The sequence below is a fragment of the Chaetodon trifascialis genome, chromosome 11 (genome assembly GCF_039877785.1).
Source record: "Chaetodon trifascialis isolate fChaTrf1 chromosome 11, fChaTrf1.hap1, whole genome shotgun sequence".
Classification (NCBI taxonomy): Eukaryota; Metazoa; Chordata; class Actinopteri; order Chaetodontiformes; family Chaetodontidae; genus Chaetodon; species Chaetodon trifascialis.
In genome coordinates, this window is record NC_092066.1 from 18731312 (window position 1) to 18740000 (window position 8689).

Sequence of the window (8689 nt, forward strand, 5' to 3'; positions counted from 1 at the left end):
TCCTTTATTTTTCGAAAAATGTTTAATCCCCCCGCGCGCGCGCACACACACACACACACACACACACACACACACACACACACACACACACACACACACACACACACACACACACACTCCCTCTAACGACCCCCCCCTCTCTCTCTACATTATTCTCTGTGCATTTTAATTTTTTTTTTCTGTCACCGGGGGCCCAGTTTCCCCGCCCACTCTCCTCATTTTCGCCTGAGTCTAGAATAGTGGAGCCAAGAAATAGTTAATCTCTCCGGCTGCTGCTATGATTGGCCGCTGTATGCAGCCTTCAGCCTCCTTGAATGAGAAACAGGGGTAACCAGGCAACTTCAGAGCCGGAGAGGAGGGGGAAAAGAAGAAGATAGGGCTTTACGGGATCTTAGAATTATGGAAGAATTCTGAACATGTAAAAAGCAAGGCAATGTGATTTCACCTTGTGTGTCCGGCAAATGGAATTAACAAATGGATTTTCTTAAACACGCTCTCTCCCTCTCTCTCTCTCTCTCTCTCTCCCTCTCTCTCCCTCTCTCTCTCTCTCCCTCTCTCTCTGAATGGGGGGAAAATAGAGCGCTCAAATGAAGGGGACACAGATGTGGATTAAAACGCATAAATGGGACACTCCAGAGAAGCATCCGCTGAGAAAAGGTGAGTGACATGTCAGTTCTGAGCTTCTCTATTAACGGGAGTCTTTAAAACTGTGAAACTGAGGAGCTGTTTAAGGATGCCAGGCAGCTCAGCGACATGGCAAGATTTATGGAAAGGATGCGTTGGCCGCTGAATGAAAATGGGTTGCGGAACCGTCCGCTCTGGATGACTGAGACACAGTCACACAGAGGGTCGAATGACAGAAATAAGATCAGAAATGAGCTTGTGAGCAAGATCATCGTTGCTGCTTGAGAGATTTGAATGTGGAGTCCTTTAAAAGCGCAAACGCCGGTCGCCTGTCAAATAACCTGCTGTCCCACATTGAATTGCGCACAAATTGGAAATGGACATTTCGTTTTGAAATGATTTCGATGCGTGACTCACATGTCCACATTATGCTGCTTTACAAGATGTGATCTAAAGATACAAGTATTAGCCAAAAGCTTTTTCAACCACGTCTGAGCCCCCTCCCTCCTCAAATATTCAAATGAGGAGATGTCCTGCTGCAACAGCACTAAGTCATCTTCAAACGACTGCCTGTTAACCCGCTCCGATGGCCGGTGAATGACTGAACAATGACGCAAATGTTGATAAATGTATCGATTTGTGTTCAGAAACCGTTAGATGATGCTCAGCGGGCTGCATTGGGGGATGAGTACCTGTGGATGGAGGGTTGGATAGGAGCGCGCAGCGCAGCGCAGCAGCGCCGGTCTGACCGGCAGCGCTGAGCCAAAGTCTGCCTCAAACCAGCGCATAGGCCTGTGGAAGAGTGGCTCCTCTGGTTCTCATTCACGTTCAAGGGTCATAATGGGGATAAAAATCGTGGAAGCTTCCAGGCGTGGGGGCGGGGGGGGGGGACACGTTTGAACTGCGTCAGGGTAAGCAGTAGCGCCCACACTTGGATTTCCCGATGGGAGATGGATAATATCAGTGGCCAATGATCCACCCCCCACCCCCCCCCCCCTTTTTTTTTCTTCTTTTTTTTGCACATAACACTTTTTATAGGCTGTTATGGTTTGTGTTTTATTATGTAACCGTATTGATCCTATTAAGATAATCAGCAGCATAGAAATATTCCGATTAACGCGCCATTTTCTCTTATTGTCTTCTTAATAAAAGTCCAAAATAAAAGTTGTGCATTGCAAAATACTTTGTTGTAAGACCAATCTTGAACAATTTCCCAAGTAACCTTCATGAGGCGGGTACTAGTAGAGAGTTTAACCCCGTCCTAACGTGATTTTCCATGACTTTAACCCCTCAAAGCTCAACCCCCCGCCTTTGGGTAAAACTGAATCTGAGCCAATAAGACCAGTTGAAATTTTCAATGAAGCGCTGGACCATATGTCTATCATGATGCCCTGTGTTTTCTGCTTGAGTGCTAATGTAAGAGCAGGCCTAGATGGAAAATGGCTTTGACTATGGCTGTGGAAAAGCAATAACAAAACAGCTAGCAGCGATAAAACAAGCCGCTGGTGAAATGATGGGGCTCACCTCCATCGTGTTGGCTCAAATGACCACAAATCATGTTTATGTTGCGGCTTGGCACAACATAAGCAAAGGTCGGCGTTTGACATTGGTGCCAAAGTTCACTGGCCACTTCTGCCCATCGGCCAAACTGCCTTTAGTAATCTCCTTACAGAGGATGTTCTGCAACAGATTCTAAGCTGCACCCACTGGCTCAGTCATCGGACACATGTGCTGCACACACACACACACACACGCACACACACACACACACACACACACACACACACACACACACACACACACACACACACACACACACACACACACACACACACACACACACACATGCATACAGTACAATTTCCAGTTGTCATCTCAAGACAGTTCTTCAGCCCAGTGTGAGTTGTGGGGCTTAAGATGGAGCTGAACAAAACACTAGAGAGCATTAACGTCTCCAGTAGGGGCGTCTTTGTTGGGTCTCCCAGTGGAATCAAGACACTTAATTTAACTCCTGACAGCAAAAGCAGCAAGTGGATATGGGAGCTGGATCTTATCCGATTAAGACCATAGTGCCTTTTGCGCTTTTGCAATTATTGTAAAACGGTGAAAGTGGTTTGGTTATTTCTTTCTCATGTCATCTCAGCACAATTACGACAATGCAGGGACAACATTTGGGCTGATTGTTGTTTTGCACTCCTTCTGAAATCCTTGGGGTTGTCTCGCTCATTTGCCGTAGTGTTGCCTCTTGCCTTTTGTCGCGCTGAAAGCCTGGTGTATCGTCACATTTGTTGTTTCTCTTCCTACTGCAGTGGCATTACCTCAGTTTGAACTCCCTTAAGATTTCCCAAGTGCTCTGTGATAATGCATCTAACGAACAGGGGTTACGCTGACATTAATGTGGCGTTTCAGCATTAGACACATGATTCTTGGAGTGGCCTAAATCTTTTATAAAAGTAGTCCAAATGAGATTGCAAGATTGTGTCTGAGTTCCCATTTTGCTGGTGGCCTTATCACTTCAAATCTGTTCATTAATGAAGATGTGGCCCCTGGCAGAGGCAGGTCAGAGGTGATCTCAGTTGCTTCACTTGAAAGGGTGGAAGATTGCTGAGATAGTGGTGCATTGTGGGATGCTGAGTGATGCACACGCTCCGTTGGGAGTGTAATCAACATGACAGGTGGATCTGAAGTTGAGAGTGCAATGGGAGGGTTGTGGCAACCAAATGTGTCAGAAGCAAAGACTCCAACTGCAAGCTGTAAAAGTAGATAAAGAAAAGGAACTCAGATGTCCTCCATAAGAAGTTTAAAGGAACAGTCCTTTAAGTTAAAGTTTGCTGTTTTATATGCCAGAGGGTTTCTATGCCTGGGTGAGGCTTATACCCAGGTTGGCCAAGAAACAGTCTGGCACATAACTGCCCCAAAACTTTTTTGCACTTATCATTTATATGCAGCAAATAAATGAGATATGAAGTGTTAATTAGTGAGTTTTAGAGGTGCTCACTGATGGAGTTTGCTACCTTTGGGCAGACTCAAGCCAGCTATTGGAGTCTTTATGCTAAAGTAAGCTAAGAGACTGCCGTCTCCAGCCTCAGTTTAGAGTGAGGCTGTGATTGCAGTATCAATCCTCTTTTGAAATGAGAAAAACAATGAAAAATGTGCAAGTTAGCTGAAGAATAACAATTGTCAGCCAGTGTTGCTAATGGCAGGCGAGGCTTACGTAATGTTTCCATCAATTCACATGTAATTTAGTCATTTAAGTGTACATTCTACAGTATAGCAGTCAAGCACCATTGACTTTGAGTGTTTTCTCACAGTTATATCCCTTGTTGCACTGACCCTGTTGAGTTGACAATGAGGCAGTGACCCCACCACTACAGAGTGTGTTACTGCAATCAAATGGGGCAATGAATTGCCAGCCCATCACACAATTATTTCCATTGTGTGGAGCTGGGTGGCTAGTTATCATTGTGCCTTGGCCTGTAACATCTGGTGAGTGAGTGAAATGTTCAGGGTGAAGCAGGCAGCGTCAGCCTGCCTCCCATGTTCAGCCGGAATGGCCGTCACTGCCGGCTTCACTTCCAGAGGACTGGGCATCTTCAATGCATCAATGACACCAGACATCACAAGGGACATGTAGCATGCCAAACCAGTGATTCATTAGGACTCAATTAGCTGGGAGGCATGGGGCGTCCTGCCATATGCCTCGAGGTTCTACGGCAATCTGTACCCACTCCCTACTACTGTACTCTCAACTGTCTTTGGCACTGTACAGTCTGTGCATGTGTGTAGCATCAGTGCTGTACAGTACCAGCACAGGGCTACAGTCTGTTCCTTTCCACAGAGCCGTCGTCTTTGTACTATTAAAACAAGTCAGTAGTAGAGATTTAGCGGCTCTGTCTCTAGCCGCCCAGGTTCTGAGCTGGGAATGAGTCACAATGACCTTCAGCTCAACTCATGTTGCGCCAGTTGGCTCCGTATGAAATGCTCATCCATCTACTGAAGTATGAGGCTGCGGAGCTCCAGATACTGTAAATCTTAGGAGGTAAGAAAAGGCCCCGCTCAATATCGACTTCGCCTCGCCTGCCAAGAGGCAGCATGTGCTGCCGACAAGATCTATCCGCCCTCAAATCTAGTTTGTCTTCTTATCTGTGCCAAGGTAAAGGACCCCCTTGCCCCATTCCCCGTGCCTCCGCCACCCGATCACACTCCTCAAGAACCCGAAATTAATTAAATTAGATTGAGCAGAGAGCAGCCTTAAAGAGAACAAGGGCAATGAACACACCAAGCTCCAGATATGTGATGTGATGTGATGTGATGTGATGTGATGTGATGTGATGTGATGTGATGTGATGTGATGTGATGTGATGTGATGTGATGTGATGTGATGTGATATGATGTGGCACATGCACATGCTGCCCATACATGTAAGCTGGCATGTGATACATATTACTGATACTTCCAAGATTTTAAAGGTCAATACGTCCAATTTGGTATCAAAGCTGCCACTGGGCTATTTGTTGCACTCATCTTCAAACACTAAAATTTATGTAGCCCACATTCATCAACACGTGACTTTTATGGAGTGAAATGGAATATGTTTGTGGGATGTCAGTTCAAGAGGGATTTGGTGAAATCATTCAGCTATTTGATTGAAAGGCTACAAAGTGGCTGCGGCTTCGAGATCATGGCTCTGGAGACTTTTTACCTCCACCTGCACCTCCCTCACCTGCATTGTTAGATCAGGCGGTGGAAAATGAGAGAGAAATTAATAAATGAAACCTCAACCACACACCTCCAACCCATAATATGACAAGTGATATACTTATCATGCCAAAGCGTGTAAGCCTCCAATCCACTGTGTGTGGCACACTTTGCATCGCCAAGGTGTGAAAACCTTAGCAGTAATACAGTAAATGTGCAACATCTGGCTTTCCTGTTTCACTCAAACCAAAGCTTGCTGAGAAACGTTTCAGGTGATGGTTGCAGTTTGGTTAGGTTAAAGCAGATTTAGGAATAGATCTAGTTAGTTTAAAATAGCTACTCCCTTAAAACAATCAACACTGACTGTTGGTTTCACGTGGGAAGGCAAACACACTTTGGCATCAGATTGGGCTGAGCTATAACTACTTATTAAGACCCACAAGCTAAGAAATGAAGTGCACTTTTACAGTACATAATGGGGTGGCTTTGCTGGTAATCAAAATTCAAACATATCTAAGTAAGTTTTTTTTTTCCACATATATCTGACATACACAGAGAAACAATACGCTCAGAGACACAGAATAAAGACAAGTCATTTTTCTTTCATTTTTCTATATTTATTTATAACATCTCACTCTAGACTAGACTGCTAATTATTTTAGGGTTAGCAACCTTTCAAAGGTTTCTATAATTTGCTGAGGGAATACATTACTTTTTCTAGATGAATACTGAATTTTCAAACATATAGAAACATATTAGTCCACAAGTCAATAAAATAGAAAATGTGCTACATACCTTTATCATATACAGTTATTATGGTTAGGGAGGAATCTTGTATCAGCATTTGACAACGTGTCTGACAGAGAACAAGTCAAATGTCGATATCTGCCTGATGCAGTATGTATTAATCACCTTGGTGTTCATTGTGTAAAAGCCTGATATCACTGGTCTGTATTAACCTAAATATATGCATCAACCTGGCGTTGGTTCATCTCCATAATTTGTGAATATAGTTAATTACAGTAAAAAAAAAAACAACAACAACAAAAGCCATAAAGCAAAGTATCAACAAACAAGGTTATTTTTCATTTGGGTCCCTTTTTAATTTTATGTGAGTTTTTAGTTTTAGTAGTTTTACTTTTAGTGAGTGACTTCAAGAAATGGAAAAAGCAAAGCATGTTTTTGCGAATTAAAAGCGTAACTTTTCAATAATGCCAGGAGCGCGAGAGGAGCCAAGAAAGGAAATGGAGTCAAGTTGGAGCAGCTCTGCCCCAGTTGTAGACACGTGCAGCCACCCAACTGCACTCCTCCAGCGTTTTCACCGCATTACCCAGAAACGCTACGTTCGTGTGACCCAATTTATCAACCTCTCCTCCCCATTCATCTGCTCTCACAGATGCACTACAGGAGGCTCCATAAGCAGCAGAGCATTCATCACCTCTGAGTAGTGAGGTCCTCCGGTTTCATCCCGCTGGCCCGTTGTGCAGCCCTATTCCCCACAGGCGGGACAGCAGCTCCATATGTGGCTGATGATTATAATAGTGTGGCGGGCTGGCAGCAGCAGGCGCTACTGTAGCTGAGGTGCATTTGTGCGTGCATTTGGGTGTGTGCTCTATAAAATATGTAATCAAATATAAGCTTAGCCGGGTTTTTCTTCCACTGGCAGTCAATTTAAATATTGTTTCTGCCACATCTCCTTACTGCAGTGCTTTTTCAACCCCCTGGAGGTAATTGAGATGTTTAGTTCAGCCTAGAGGAGCTATCAAACTCAATTCTCATGTGATTTCATATCCCCAGATTCATGTTTTGTTGTTGTTGGGTTTTTTTTCTTATTAAGCACAGCATGTTCCTGTTGTTTAGATCATTTAGAGATTTGAGTAATTAAATATTAAATGACAACAGACTCACTTGCACATGACTGAAGCATCGATGAAACTGTTGTAAAGGGGGGTCCATTTAGCTCTGTGGTCATTTTGGAGGCTGCAGTTTATGGTGTTTGTATACTTTAGTCTCCCCTTATTGATATAAAAGAAACCCCTGAGTAATGCAATGCACCAGCACCAAGGACTGCAGCCTGCAAAATAATCATACTTTGAATTCACACCTCTCTTCAACAGTTTCAGCTACAACTGAACATTCAATCCTTCGCAGAGGTTGGATTTATATCAGACTGCATTAGCTTTTTTTTAGCTTTGTGTACCAAATAAACAGCGTATAATGAAAATTGCTTTTATATACTGCTAACTGGAATCAGCAAATTTCCTCTGCGAGAAATATAATGACACTGAGTAACATTACATTTTAATGAATGTATGTGCAAAATATTCACCCAACAACTTGTTTAATTGAATTTGTAAAACAGTATCTGTTTGTAGGAAATCAAGCACAATGAAAAACCATAGCACTTCCTTCCTTCCTCCATTAAACGTTATCCAGGCAGCCCTCATAATGTATTGAAAAACCAAATTGGTAGCATATAAATGTCATTGCTAGGAGACGGGGTCGCTCACCCACTTATTTACTGGCTGAGGCAGAGGGGAGAAAAAGAGCAGAAATGAAACAATTTCTGAGATACTGTATTTTTGTTAATTAGAAGCACAGCCACATCTGTTAAATGTAACTCTTAAACGTGAATCAAATAGAAGAAAAATTAATCCCTGAGCAGGAATGGATTAACTTGCTGGGGGGGCCCGGGGCAAAAATAAGCTGCGGGCCCTGTTGAGCACCCGGTTTCTCTCACTCTTATTTAGGAATATTCACCAAGTAAGCCATTAAACTGAAAAAATGAAGTCCATTAAACTAGATTTCAACCTCTATGCAAAACAGAGCCTCAGGATTAGCTCATAATACAGGTGCTGCCTTAATGTCCTTATTATTTCAGTTTACTGTATGCAGTGAACCTGGATCCTTGAGGTCCCATGAAGTTGCCATTGCAGGTGGTTATTTATTAATGTCGTTATTAGGCAAAGTGGTGAGAGAAGGCGGTATTTAACTCAGTGACTATCAGCAAAAACTATAGAAACTGACATGTAACTAAAACCTAGAATGAATGCATCTCTCTAATTGCTGATGACATTTAATTTTCCTAAATGTCTGCCTAGGCTGAGTAATTGCAGATGCTCTAATTTGGAACTTTGTATCCTTTTTTAATTAAATGGAGTTGTCTCTAGTAGCGGTGCCTGCAGGGGACAGATTCTATATTTTTGATGTGAAGTTGCACCGAGCGATAAGCATCTGGCACAGCAACAGCGGTCAGCGTGACGTCCTCTGACGAGACCCTTTAGATCACTTCTCATCAGAGCATCACAGTTGGAGACTACCCTGATGTTTCACTCTAATCAGCCATCAAGTGTCATATTCAGAGGGC

The 8689-nt window shown here is 43.3% G+C and overlaps 1 protein-coding gene across 1 annotated transcript in view; it reads left to right on the forward strand.

Moving 5' to 3' along the window:
- The first annotated feature begins 331 nt into the window (after positions 1-331).
- LOC139338830 (complement component C8 beta chain-like) overlaps positions 332-8689 on the forward strand; it is a 49626-nt gene continuing 41268 nt past the window's right edge. The window contains exon 1 of the mRNA XM_070974106.1: positions 332-657. The gene's annotated coding sequence lies outside the window, so the exon portion shown is untranslated. The remainder of the gene's footprint in view (positions 658-8689) is intronic.